Genomic DNA, 12,206 nt, shown 5'->3' on the forward strand with positions numbered 1-12,206 from the left:
CCACCGCGAGTTAGAACACCCTCTTCAGACTGGGCCTAGTTCTTACTCCTGACACTGACAGTGCCTTTCCCTCCCCCCACCCCACCCAAATCTGCCCAGGCCAATGACAGGAGGCAGTGGGGGGCAGGCAGCGGGTATCTGGGGACACATGTGCCACGATCTGTGTCGTTGTATCTTACTTATAACGACTACACAATATCCCATCACGGCCACACCACTGTCGCTTAACCAAACGCATATCCTTCAAGAGTGGAACTGTTCCTACCTTTACTGCTATAAATAACACTATTCTGAGCATCTTTGTGCATAACGCTCCTTCTAAATTTCAGATGATTTCCTTAGAGACATTTCCGGAGGCAGAGTTCCAGATCAAAGGCAAAAACCTTTTAAGGCCTTAGACACACATGCCGAAGAGTCTCCCGGGACGTCAGTACACAGCCATGCGTGAGCCCAGCCAAGCTAGCTAGTGCGGGAGGAATGCTTCATTAGTCAGACTCACTGAAAAGCCCCACAAGAGCTTCAGATCGGCAGAAGCTCGCACCAGGGTGACCGCGCTGAGCGGACATGACTCCATACCGGAATGAGGTGTGCAGCATTTTATGGCCTTCTACGCCCCAGGCCAGGGACTCAAGCGTCTTTTGAACCATTCTGGAAGAAGGAGAGACCTGAGGACACAGTCTCTGGGAACCAAGATGCCCCCCCCACCCTGGGGACTCTAAGCGGGTGACCCTGCCCTCTCGCTCCCGATGGGCTTCTCCTAAATGCGGTAGCTGTATTAACTGGAGCATTGATTTGTTGCTTGAAATTAAGGGACAGGACTCCCCAGAGAGAGCTGTTTACAAAAAGAAAAAAGAGAAAAAACATGTAAAGCAAGAATTCCTCTAACAGCTAAACACCTTGTCATAAAGAAAGGTAAACTTAACCTGCATGCATTCTAGGCAAACAGATCTAGACACGAGTCCTATCTGGAATCTGGGTGGCCTTGGCCGGGGTCTCCTCTTACTCATCTGCTACCCGGGGTGCTGGCTCACTCCCAGATCCCCAGGCTTCAAAATGACTTAGAACACACACTCAAATAGCTCCTTTTTCCTTCCTAGATGAGAAAGGGTAGAGATGGTTGGCTCATGAGAGGGTAACATCATTTGTCACCCAAGCCAGGACACTTTAGAGGGAAGTGGGCATTTGTTAATAAGTACTCTGGTTCAAACGGTGTAAACCCAGGACACGAAGCAGAGAGCTGCTCTCTCACAGCACAAAATTCGTAAATGGATAGACATGTATCTATTGCATGCTCTGTGCCAGGTGCTGGGTGGGCGCCTTCTCATGCTGGCTTGCTGGCTCCCCACCCCAGGTACCTCGTAGCTGGTCTTGCTCTACTGCTGGGAAGGGGGAGCCCAGAGAGCCAAAACTACCTGCCTGCCGCCACACAGACCAGCAAATCCCAGCTAGAGAGTAATGAACCAAACACCCAGACGAGCCACAGTGACACAGAGAGCTCAGGATGTCACTGGCGGGGTCAGTGGAGGCAGGGCTGGCCAGGGCCAGGAGGAGCAGGAGTGGCCTGACGATGCTGCGCTGAGAGGCCTCCAGACCCGGGAGCAGGTTCCTGGCTCTCAGAGTGCGTGCTTTGCAAACATCTCCAGCCTGGGCTGAGTTCAGTTCCCAGGTGTGGAGGCGGACGTGTGTGAGTGCATGTGCGTGTGTGTGCATGTGAAGTGCAAGCTCTGTACAAATCTCACTGGAGAACCACAGCGCCCTCCACCCTTGGGATGGGGTGGGAGGGTGGACAGATCCCAGGCTCCCACCTCCCGGGCCCCAGACCTTCCCCTCCCAAGCCACTTCTGGTTTCCAGCCTGCCATTAACCCAGACCCAGGCAAGTGCCAGGTTCTGATTAGAAACACAAAAAGGGATTCACTGTAATGGGCAGCAGCAGGAAAGACAACAGGGGTGTTAGTGACTAGGAGACATTTTGCAGGCACCACTGGGAGAGGAATATGGCCATGTGGGCCACACATGAATGCCTGGGGGGCCTGATTCCCGCCAGTTATTTCTAAATCTAATCACTGATGGGTGGAATGAAGAGTTTGGTGGTTTGTGCATCAAGAGCTAAATTCTGTAAGCCGGAGGGCATGGACCCACAGGGACAATGGTACAATTCCTACACGAGAGCTGGGTCCTGCACCCCTCCCCATCTCCTCCCCCACCTCCCCACATCATCAGGAATTCGGGTCCTGGCCTCTCTCCCTTTGCAGCTGCAGCCACGCTGTAACGGGGGTCTTTCTCCCCAAAGCTGTCGCTCAGATGGCATTAGGTGACACGATCCTCAGTTTAATCAACCTAATGGAGCTTACTTCTCCAGTCCCCCCACCTTTGTGTGGGCTGTTCCTTCGGCCAGGGGTGCCCTTCCCTCTCCACGTGGCTGTGAACTCTGTAAGCCAGGTCTGGAGGGGCACACCCCAGGATGGGGTGTTTCCTCATCCTCCTTGTACATGTCTGCTTTCTCTCATTTTTCTCTGTCCTCCGGAAGTGCTGCTTTGGTAATCAGAAAAAAATGATTTGTGGTGATGATGATAAGTCCCAGGTCAGATTTCACCAACACTGTGCAGCTCCCCTCCCCTCCCCCAGGCAGTGCTGGTGCTGGTCTTCCACTCCTCTGGACTCCCTCTGCCCTCGGGGCCTCCTCGCCAGGTGCCTCCCCAGCCCCTGCACGTTTCCTGCAGGACCCTTCCCACAGTCTGTGGGGCCCTGTCTGTCCCTACCTGAATTACATCTCTCACCCACTGGCCCCACAAGAGCAAGGACGGTGCCTTTTCTTTTCCTCAAATCGACTTCATCATGACATAACTTCATACAATAAAAGGCATTCATCTGAAGCGTATACTTTAATGAGTTTTGACACACATCCTCGGCCTTGTAAGCACCCATCACAAGCAGGACACAGAGCATTTCCCCCCACGCCCCGTGGCCAGCTCCGTCCCCACTGTGGCAAGCCACCGAAGATCTGTTCTCTGTCGCTGTAAATGGGCTTGGCCTGAGCTGGAATTCCCCATAAACGGAGTCGTGTACTGTTGCATGTCTGGCTTGTTCTGTTTAGCGTAATGCTTCCAAGACTCGTCCAGGTTGCTGTATGGGCAGTTTCTTCTGGCGAGGTCCATCCCACGGACGTGCCATAATTCGGTTACCAGTCCATCTGTTCGTGGGCATATGGGTTGTTTCCATCCGTGGCCTCTCCGATTGAAGCCGATCTGAACGCTCAGGGGCAAGCTTCCATGTGGACATAAGCATTTGCTTCTTTGGCTGAATATCGGGAGCGGAGCTGCTGGGTCACACAGAAGACTGCGTTTAACATTTTAAGAACTGCCACCCTGTTTTCGCAAGCATTGGTGCCACGCAGGTCTACCAGCAGCGGGGTGTGGAAGCTGCGTAGCCGCACGCTTTCTGTCACACGGGCGCCACTGCCCCCCGCCCGGTCTTGCAGAGGCTGTGTCCCCAGCTCCTGGCCGGGCTGCCCACCAGGGGCCCGACCGCCTTGAAGGAGTGCAGGCGCGAGCTCTTAGCTTCTGTTATTTGTTATTATTTCCAGACCAGCGTTTCTTCCACTTCCACTGCCCTGGGTGTTTTTGAAATCTTTTGTTATTTTTAACAATGACACAAATACTACATGGCCAGGGTGCAGAAACAAGAACATAAATGAACACATCATTTTTAGATGTCACTTGCTCTCTATCCAGAGATCCACGTGCCGGGCTCCATAGTGTACAATGGGAAAACAAAGACAGGTAAGAGACATTCCCATCTTCAGGTTGCTGGGGCCCCAGCTGCATAGACAAGGGCCAGCCCAGGGGAGGTGGTTAGGGACACCTGCAGGGAGGAGACAAGCGAGCCAGCGAAAAGAAGGGACATCCAGCGGGCCTGGTGAAGAGTGGGTGGGCCGGAAGTGGGCTGCATGGGGGGCTGGGAGTTCCCAACCCCCAAGGTTAGTGAGCATGACGCCCAGATGGTCCACTGCCTACTCAAATGCCAGACACCTCACTGCTTCAGTCTGGGATGCACATAGTCGTGAAGACTCTGGGTTCATTGTGATTTTTTTCCCCACGCTCAGGGATAATCTCCCCAGGAGCTTATGGCCACCTTCGCTGCCTCCTCCTCCCCCTGGCCCCAAGTGTGGCGTGACCTGGCGGGCTGGCTCCTCAGACCTTCTCCAACTACTCTTCTTCCTCCGTCACCCTACCAGTCTCAGGGCTCCGCCCATCTGGTGCTGTCTCTCCCCAGCTCTGCAGTCACCCCTGCCCCCCACGCTTGGGTGTCGATGGTGCTGCCGACCTCTCTTCCTCCTGCTGGTCTCCCAGCCGTCTTGGACTTCCCATGTCTCAAAGGATCTCTCGACACCCCTTGTCCATTCTTACCATCCCAGAAATGGGCACCACCATTTCCTCCAACCTCCAAATGAGGACTCATTCTGGATTCCTCTTTTCTTCCTCACCCACCTCCAACTTGGCCCTAAATGCCATCCCAACCCTCCCCAAATCCCTCCAGGTTGCTCAATACCTAACACCACCTAGACATTCAGAAGCACCATCATTTCTTGCCTGAACTGCCTCCTAGCTGATCTCCTGCTTCCGTCTCACCACACCCCAAGTTAAAATCATATTGGCCAACAACATTTTCTGCAGAGATAGAAAAATGCATCCTAAAATTCATATGGCATCTCCAGGGACTCTGAATAGTCAAAACACTTCTTAGAAGAACAAAGTTGGAGACACTGCCCCTCGTTTCAACACTCACTACAAAGTTGCCGTGATGCCCACAGTGGGGCACTGGGACAGACAGACACAGAGACCAATGGACTAGAACGGAGCCCAGAAATCAACCCTCGTATGTACGGTCAAGTGATTTTCCACAAGGGTGCCAAGACCACGCAGTGGGGGAAATATTTTATAGAGACAAAGCAGAATGGTGGGTGCGGGGCTGGGAGTGGGGAATCAGCGTTTAGAAGGTAAGGAGTTTCAGTTGGGGAAGACGAAGCAGTTCATGTGAATGCACTTAATGCCACTGAACTGACACTTAAAAATGGCTTCAACAGTAAATTTTATATTGTGATATTTCACCATGACAAAAAAAAAATTTTTTTTTTTTTAAATCATACATCAGTTCTTGTCACTTTCATGCTGAAAACTCTCCAGTGACTTCCCACTATCCCACCCTGGTCCAGCAGGCTCTGTACTGTCCGGCTCCCAGCAAGTCCTCCCCTGGGCCCGGACCATCCCCCGGCCCCCCCCCTCCCCCATGAAGGTCTGCAGCAGCACTGCCAGCCACAGCCTGTTGGCAGCCATCACGATGGTGGGCTCTGGTTTGCCCCTCATTATCCCTGTATTCAAGCCATTATCTGTAATGACAGCCTGGTATAATTATATTTTTACAATTTGTATAATTATATTCTACCAAGTGAAATGATCATTATTATCATTATCAAATATTTATTAAGCACTTCTAGCCGTCCAAAGCTAAGAAGATGTGCGCTCAGCTCTTAGAGATCCTCTTTCCTAATTCCATCCCAAATTCATTTCAGCCGAGCTTAGTCTTCCTTCTTGGGGAAGGAACAAGGAACTTGTGGTTTTCTGCCTGAGGCTTTCTATCCACGCACTCACATTAGCTTCTTAGTGAGGCTGGGAGCAGATGCTATGATCCTTATTTCACAGACGAGGAAGCTGAGAATCCGCAGCCAGTAATAGCAGAGGTGAGATTCAGACCGAAGTCTTTCCGAGAGCAAAGCCGTAGCCACTCCACTCACGCAGCGTAGCCTGGGTTACCGGCTGGGCTCCTTCCTTCCCCCCACCCCACCATCTTTACACTGTACACACACCAGGCACTGTGCTGGGCTAGTGGGAGGACACAGCAGTGATCCAAACCAGTCATTCTGAAACAGCTTCAGAGTCAGGGGCCCAGCTGGTGGGGGTGGGTGAAGCCGGTGATGGGGGAGGCGGGGCCTGTGGCAAAGCCTAGGGCACAGGACTCCTATGAAGACAGCCGAACTTGCCTTCCCACTCTTTAAGTTAGATTTGTAAGTGAAATCTCTAAAACTTTAACTGTTGGCAACTTCGGCAGATACTAGTTATCGTCTAACCTACAACAAATCCCTGCCTTAAAACTCACCTTCCACGCCCCCTAATTTTTCAGTAGGGATCACTTAGCCTTTGATCTCAGGAAGACAGCCCCATGGTATAACTCTTAATTGGTTCAAAGCAGTCCTACTTGTCGTATTCCCTTTGGCCACTGATTGCTCTCAGGATGAGTTAATGACCCAATTCTGACACAGGAGAGTTAAGGGAAAGACTGTTAAGGAGATCATCCCCTCCTCAGTAAAAAGACAAAGCCTTGAAACTTCATCAGCAAAGAGCCTTTGGCCTACTGCCCTTTTCCCTTGTTCCCATCTAATGCAGTCACAACCTCTGGAACAGCAGCAGCCATTCTGGAACCATGAGGTAACAAGCTCAAGGCCTAAAACCAACATGCCAAGAAGGACAAGGCAGAAAGACAGATCCGGTGCCTGGAAGGACGTCTTTGCTGCATCAGCCACAGATGTAGCCATGACCAACTTTGTACGAAAGTCCTGTCAAGCAAGCCCTGGGTGTCACCAGAGGCCGGTGGCTGGAAAGAGAGCGACTGGCATGTCCAAGTGGGGCATCCTGCCACTTATTAAAGGCCTCCTGTGCGGAAGGTGCCCTTTGGTGAGCACCCACACGGCTACACGTCCCCTCACAGCTCCTCCAACTCGGGGTTCATCTACAAACCCCTTCCCCAGACTTTCCTGTCAAGTCTCCAGTATTGTTCTGTGTTCCTGGGCCGCCAGTCAGACTGGAGCTCCTACCCTGAGCTGGTGTAGACCCTGCACCTCTGGCTTTCTCTCCATCCAGGCTAGTGGGCCACGGGGGGAACTTCTCTTCAGCTCCACCTTTCAGGCATGCTCGAGGGCAGGCTCTGCTACAGCATTCCCACCCTGTCCCTATTGCAGGAGCAGTTGTTGACATGGTCTGTCTTCCCTCTTCTGCCCACAGAGGAGCTCTGAGACCACAGTTGTGGGGGGTGGGCAAAGAGGGGATGGAGAGGAAGCGCTGTGGACGAGTGAGCCCCCCCACCCCGCTCAGGCACCTTCCTCGTGCTCCTGGGCCCTGCTCAACAGTGATAGGCACCAACCTCCCCTGCACAGTGGGGCATGGCTTGGTGGACCACATCGCACACAGCTCAGGTCACATACTCATTTGGGGTCTCATCCTCCACATTCGGCCTCTACCAGTGTCTAGTTGCAAATTGGAAGCTGTTGCTCAAATGGAGAATGGTTATTTGTAAAAGATACAGTTTTGCTTCAAACCCCTTAGTGTCTGTGCTGTGCCTGCTATTGGGACCTGCCAGACACCCCACCCTTGATCTGTGGGGTTAGCTGGTGAACGGGTCAGAGCAGTGCACTCGGATGTGCTTCACGGAGAGGACCACCAGTGCAGGACATGCCAGATATCACCCCACCAATTTAGCTCAGTGAGCAGATCAGGCCATTCCCAGCTGTTGGTGCTAACACACTGAATCCAGAATCCCGGGTGAATGAGCTCTACTGAAAAATTCAGCCCAATCCAAGATAATGCTCTGTCCACCTGGACTGACACCATCAGAATCCAATCCCCATGCACTCCCAAAGTTTCTGCTGATAAAAATGCATGAATGTCCCCCAATTCTTTTACTGTGTGAACGTCTCATAAATCGGACTTTGCGGCTGTTCCCTCGGAGCATGCTGGGACCAGACTCGTTACGGATTGGAGTTAATGCGGGGCCAGTCCGGAGACAACTCAGCAATCCCCTTGCCAGGTATGCACCCTGAACAAGCTCATTAATAAGATTTCAAGCAGGCAAACAGTAGTGTCCACAAGCAGAGGCTATTTCTACCAACAAAGAGGTTCAGAGGGATGAGGGTTAAAGGTATGCTTGTATCCTCCCAACTGTCTCAGGGCCCTCCTCTTCCCAATCAACAGTCTAACGTCACAGAAAAGACCTGCGGAAGCTGTGAGTTCAACTTATGTTGTAATTATGCATCAGAAAGAATCCAAGGTGGGTCTGTTCTTTAGCCCCACCAGCTCTGAGGCTACAAAAGATCAGGAATCTTAGGACTACCACAGGAGCTGGCTCTCTGATCAGGCTCAGCCTGAGAGTTACATTTAGAGCTAAAGCTTTCAGTTTTCTTTCTGCACGCTCTCCAGTGCAATCCGAAGCCAGCCTATCCCGCAAGACTCCATTCCCACCATGATGCTCACTTGGGGCCGTCTTGCCTTCTGTGGGCACTCACTCCATCTAGGCCACCACAGGGGACGTGCTGCCTGTGAGGTCACCTTTGTATCAGCACCATCAATTCAGATGACCAGCCCTTGGTTTCCAGTGTAGCTGGTTTCGTAGGACCAAGTACGTACATTTCAACGTTCAGTTAGGAAAGCCCAAACTCCTTCAGCTATTTCAGAGAGACTTAATGCCAAGAAGGGGTCTGCAGGGTGATGAAGAGTTGCAGGTGTGAGGAAGGTGCCCCAGAATGGCAGGGGAAGGAGATGCTACCTGGAGCGCCACCACCGGCTCGAAGCCCAGACGCCGCAGCGACTTCCCAAGAGTGCCGATGCTCAGCAGAACCTCAGGGTGAAGCTGCTCAAAAGGCCACCTGTGTGCGGACGTCCACGGTGGCCGCCTGCAGTCCCCAGGCTGCGGCGTGTTCCACGAGCCAGAGCTTCCTCCCCCTCCGCTGCAATCTCTCACCTGTGTCTCCCACTGGCCGAACCCAACCACAGCCGGCTGGCAGGAGCCTCCGGGAAGCGTAGGCAACTGCCTTCTAGAGCCCTGGGGTGCAGACACAGGTGGCAGCAAGAAACAGTGAGCCTGTGCGGAGGCGTCAGAATCGAGGGGCATTAGGGGCACCTGGCTGGCTCAGTCAGTGGGTGTGTGACTCTTGATCTTGGGATTGTGAGTTCAAGCCCCACACTGGGTGTAGAGATTACTTAAAATCTTAAAGATCTTACTTAAAAAAAAAAAAAAGGCAATGAGGGGCATGCCTCTTGAGATGTTGTGAGGATAAAATGGGCTAATAACAGACAGTAACATGAGTTCTTTGTGCTTTTCCTACTCAGGGACGTCCCCAAGGATTAGGAGATTCTTTAATTCTCCTACTGTCTTAAGTTTGAAGCCTGCTTCTTCTTTTAAAAATGGCGAGCACTTTCCCTCTTTTCTGATTTCCCCCTTTGCCCCTTTCCTTACTCCTCAGCATGGCTAAGGACGTGAACATCGCCTGCCAGTCCCATAAGCTGAGCTTCTCATCCCCCGCTTCTCCTTGAGCTCTTCTGGCTCTCTTCACTCTCCAGATCCCTTTTCTGTTCTTTCATCTTACCCCATCCTGCTTCCCAACATGCTGAAAGGGCGAACCTTACATAAAACAGTAACCAGCCAGAGACACAAAACGTTGAAAAGCTTTTAAATGCGTCAGTATACAGCTTGTCCCTTGTGTGGACCAGAGGCCCCGTGTGGTGGGTGTCTGCCGAGCAGCTCCTTGCTCATCTTGGGAATGTCAAGGGCTTTCCCACTTACAGAGGAAAGGAGCTCCTGTGACTAAGAGCTGAACCCAGATGCTGAAGGCGTGCCTCCCGCCTCCACGCTGCTCAACGCAGGGCGCCAGTTATCACTCTGCAACCAGCTGGCCCGTACATGGGATGTTCTCGTCCTTTCACTCTGATGGCTTCTGAACGCTCTCAGGACGGAAGCCATGGTTCTTACTTGCCAGCCTGAGCAGACCCCACCTACCCTGCCGACCACATCTCCCGCATGCTCTGCCTCATTCACGAAGCCCCAGCCATGCTGGCCTTTCAGCTCCTCCATTTTGCCCAGAGGAACCTTCCTTCTCTGGTGTCCTTTCCACAGGCTGTCCTGCTGGAACGCTCATCTTGCCCCAGCCTGTCTGCACCGGGGCTATTCCCTTCTTCAGACCAGACCTGGAGTACCACTTCTCAGAGAGGCTACCTAACACTCACACTGGTTTCTTCAGAGCACTTCCTGTAGGAGATGTTCCTGTTTATTCTTCTGTTTCCCTTGTACTTGAAAGTCAGCTCTGAGAGAGCAGGGACCAGAGCTGTCGGGCTCTCTGGCTGTACCTTTGTGCCCAGCAGTGCCTAACATGTATTTGGGCCACAGCCTCCGGTGACAGTGGTGAAGGCAACAACGTCCTTGCACTCTTGGCCTTCCCCTCGTAATGACATAGCGCACAGCAGGTGCTGAAATCACTGAATCATGATGGCTGAAGGCAGATGTGAAAGCTTTCTGAATACTCCCAATCATCTGGACCATCTGTGATCTCTGGTCTTGGGTCCCCTCTTCAGGAAGAACAAAGGGCAGTAATTTTCAAAACTTACTAAACGTGTACAAACATGCTGTACACAAAACACTTTATATTTTGTAATCATTACGTAGGTGATGAACAGAACTGAAATCAGAAAAGTTAAACAAGGGGCGCCTGGGTGGCACAGCGGTTAAGCGTCTGCCTTCGGCTCAGGGCGTGATCCTGGCGTTACGGGATCGAGCCCCACATCAGGCTCCTCCGCTATGAGCCTGCTTCTTCCTCTCCCACTCCCCCTGCTTGTGTTCCCTCTCTCGCTGACTGTCTCTATCTCTGTCGAATAAATAAATAAAAAATCTTAAAAAAAAAAAAAAAAGAAAAGTTAAACAAGATATACTTTGAATTTCCCATTCTTTTTATATGAACTTTTTTTTAAGTAGGCTCCATGCCCAATGTGAGGCTTGAACTCACAACCCCAAGACCAAAGGTCACATGCTCTACCCCTGTGCTAGCCAGGCACCTCCTTTTATACGAACTTTGAAATCAAAGTTGATTTGGGGGGTGAGATGACCTTGCTGCACGAACACTGAAATCTTACATGGTAACTCAGACCTCTGGAGAGTGATCTGCGGTTCACAAAGTGCTTTCTCATTCCTAACCCTTTGCTGCTCACCACTGACCTGGGAGGGAGGTAGTGGTGGGCGGAGGATCACTGACAGGGCGGGGAATTTGCTCTTTATATGCCAGGCACTTTCATACCCAACAACCCCCACATAGGCAGGAATATCCCCGTCTCTGCAAATGAGGAAACGGGAGTTCTGCACTCGCTCTGCATGGGGTCACACTACTAATGAGTGGTAGGACAGTACTCTACCTCTCAGCCATTTTCCATCCAGTGGAGCAGTTTCTCCTTTCAGAAGAGCTTTTAACTGGCTTTATGGAGACCCAATCTCTTGGTTTTCCTTTTATTCAATGGCCACTTCTTCCCAGTCTCCCTTGCTGGATTTTCCTTCTTTCCTCCACCTTGAAATGCTGGAGTTCGATCCTTCCACTCTATCTACACTCTCCTCCTGAATACATTCATTCAAGTCCACGGTTTTAACTACCACCTAGACAATGCTGTTTCCTCAGTTAAGTGCTCCAGCCCGAACTCCAGGCTTGAATGTTCAGTTTTCCGCTCAACACCACCACTAGTGTTTGACTAGTGTTTGTGCAATTAAAACTTAAGGTGCTCCAAACCAAACCTCTTGCCGAACGTGCTCCTTGGGCAGTGCTCCCCATCTCAGTACACGGCACCACCATCCTTTCAGTCACTCCACATCACAGGCAAGTCTTGGTGGCTCTATCTTCAAATGAGATCCCCAACCCTACTCCTTTCCATCTCACTCTGGCCTAACCCACCATCATCTCTGGCCCAGCCTCCTCACCGTGCTGTCTGCCTCCATTCCTGCCCCCCCCTCCCAGTTCATTCACACACAGCACCTAGAGTACTCCTGGTAAAACTTTAGTGTATCTCCTTACTCTTCCCAGGGCTTCCAGATTCATTTGGGAAGAATTCCAGGATTTACAAAGCCCTGTCTCCTACTCTTCTTTTTTCTAGCTCATTTCACCTTAGCCACACTGCATCTGTTTTTGTTTTCCTTTTAAGTAGGGGCATTTTTACGCAGGGCTGGAACTCACGACCCTGAGATCAAGACCTGAGCTGAACTGAGGATGCTTAACCGAGCCACCCAGACGCCCCTAGCACACTGGCATCTTATTCACGACTTCCAATCACCTTCTACCTGGTCTGTTTCCACCCTTTCAACTACCCCCTGGACTGTTCACAGTCAGCAGCCAGAGGGATCCGTTCAC

The 12,206-nt window shown here is 51.7% G+C and overlaps 1 protein-coding gene across 5 annotated transcripts in view; it reads right to left on the reverse strand.

Moving 5' to 3' along the window:
* Positions 1 to 12,206, reverse strand: part of TRAPPC9 (trafficking protein particle complex subunit 9) — a 593,937-nt gene that overhangs the window by 580,576 nt on the left and 1,155 nt on the right. The window lies entirely within an intron of this gene.

This window comes from Ursus arctos, unplaced genomic scaffold (assembly GCF_023065955.2).
Source record: "Ursus arctos isolate Adak ecotype North America unplaced genomic scaffold, UrsArc2.0 scaffold_6, whole genome shotgun sequence".
Lineage (NCBI taxonomy): Eukaryota > Metazoa > Chordata > Mammalia > Carnivora > Ursidae > Ursus > Ursus arctos.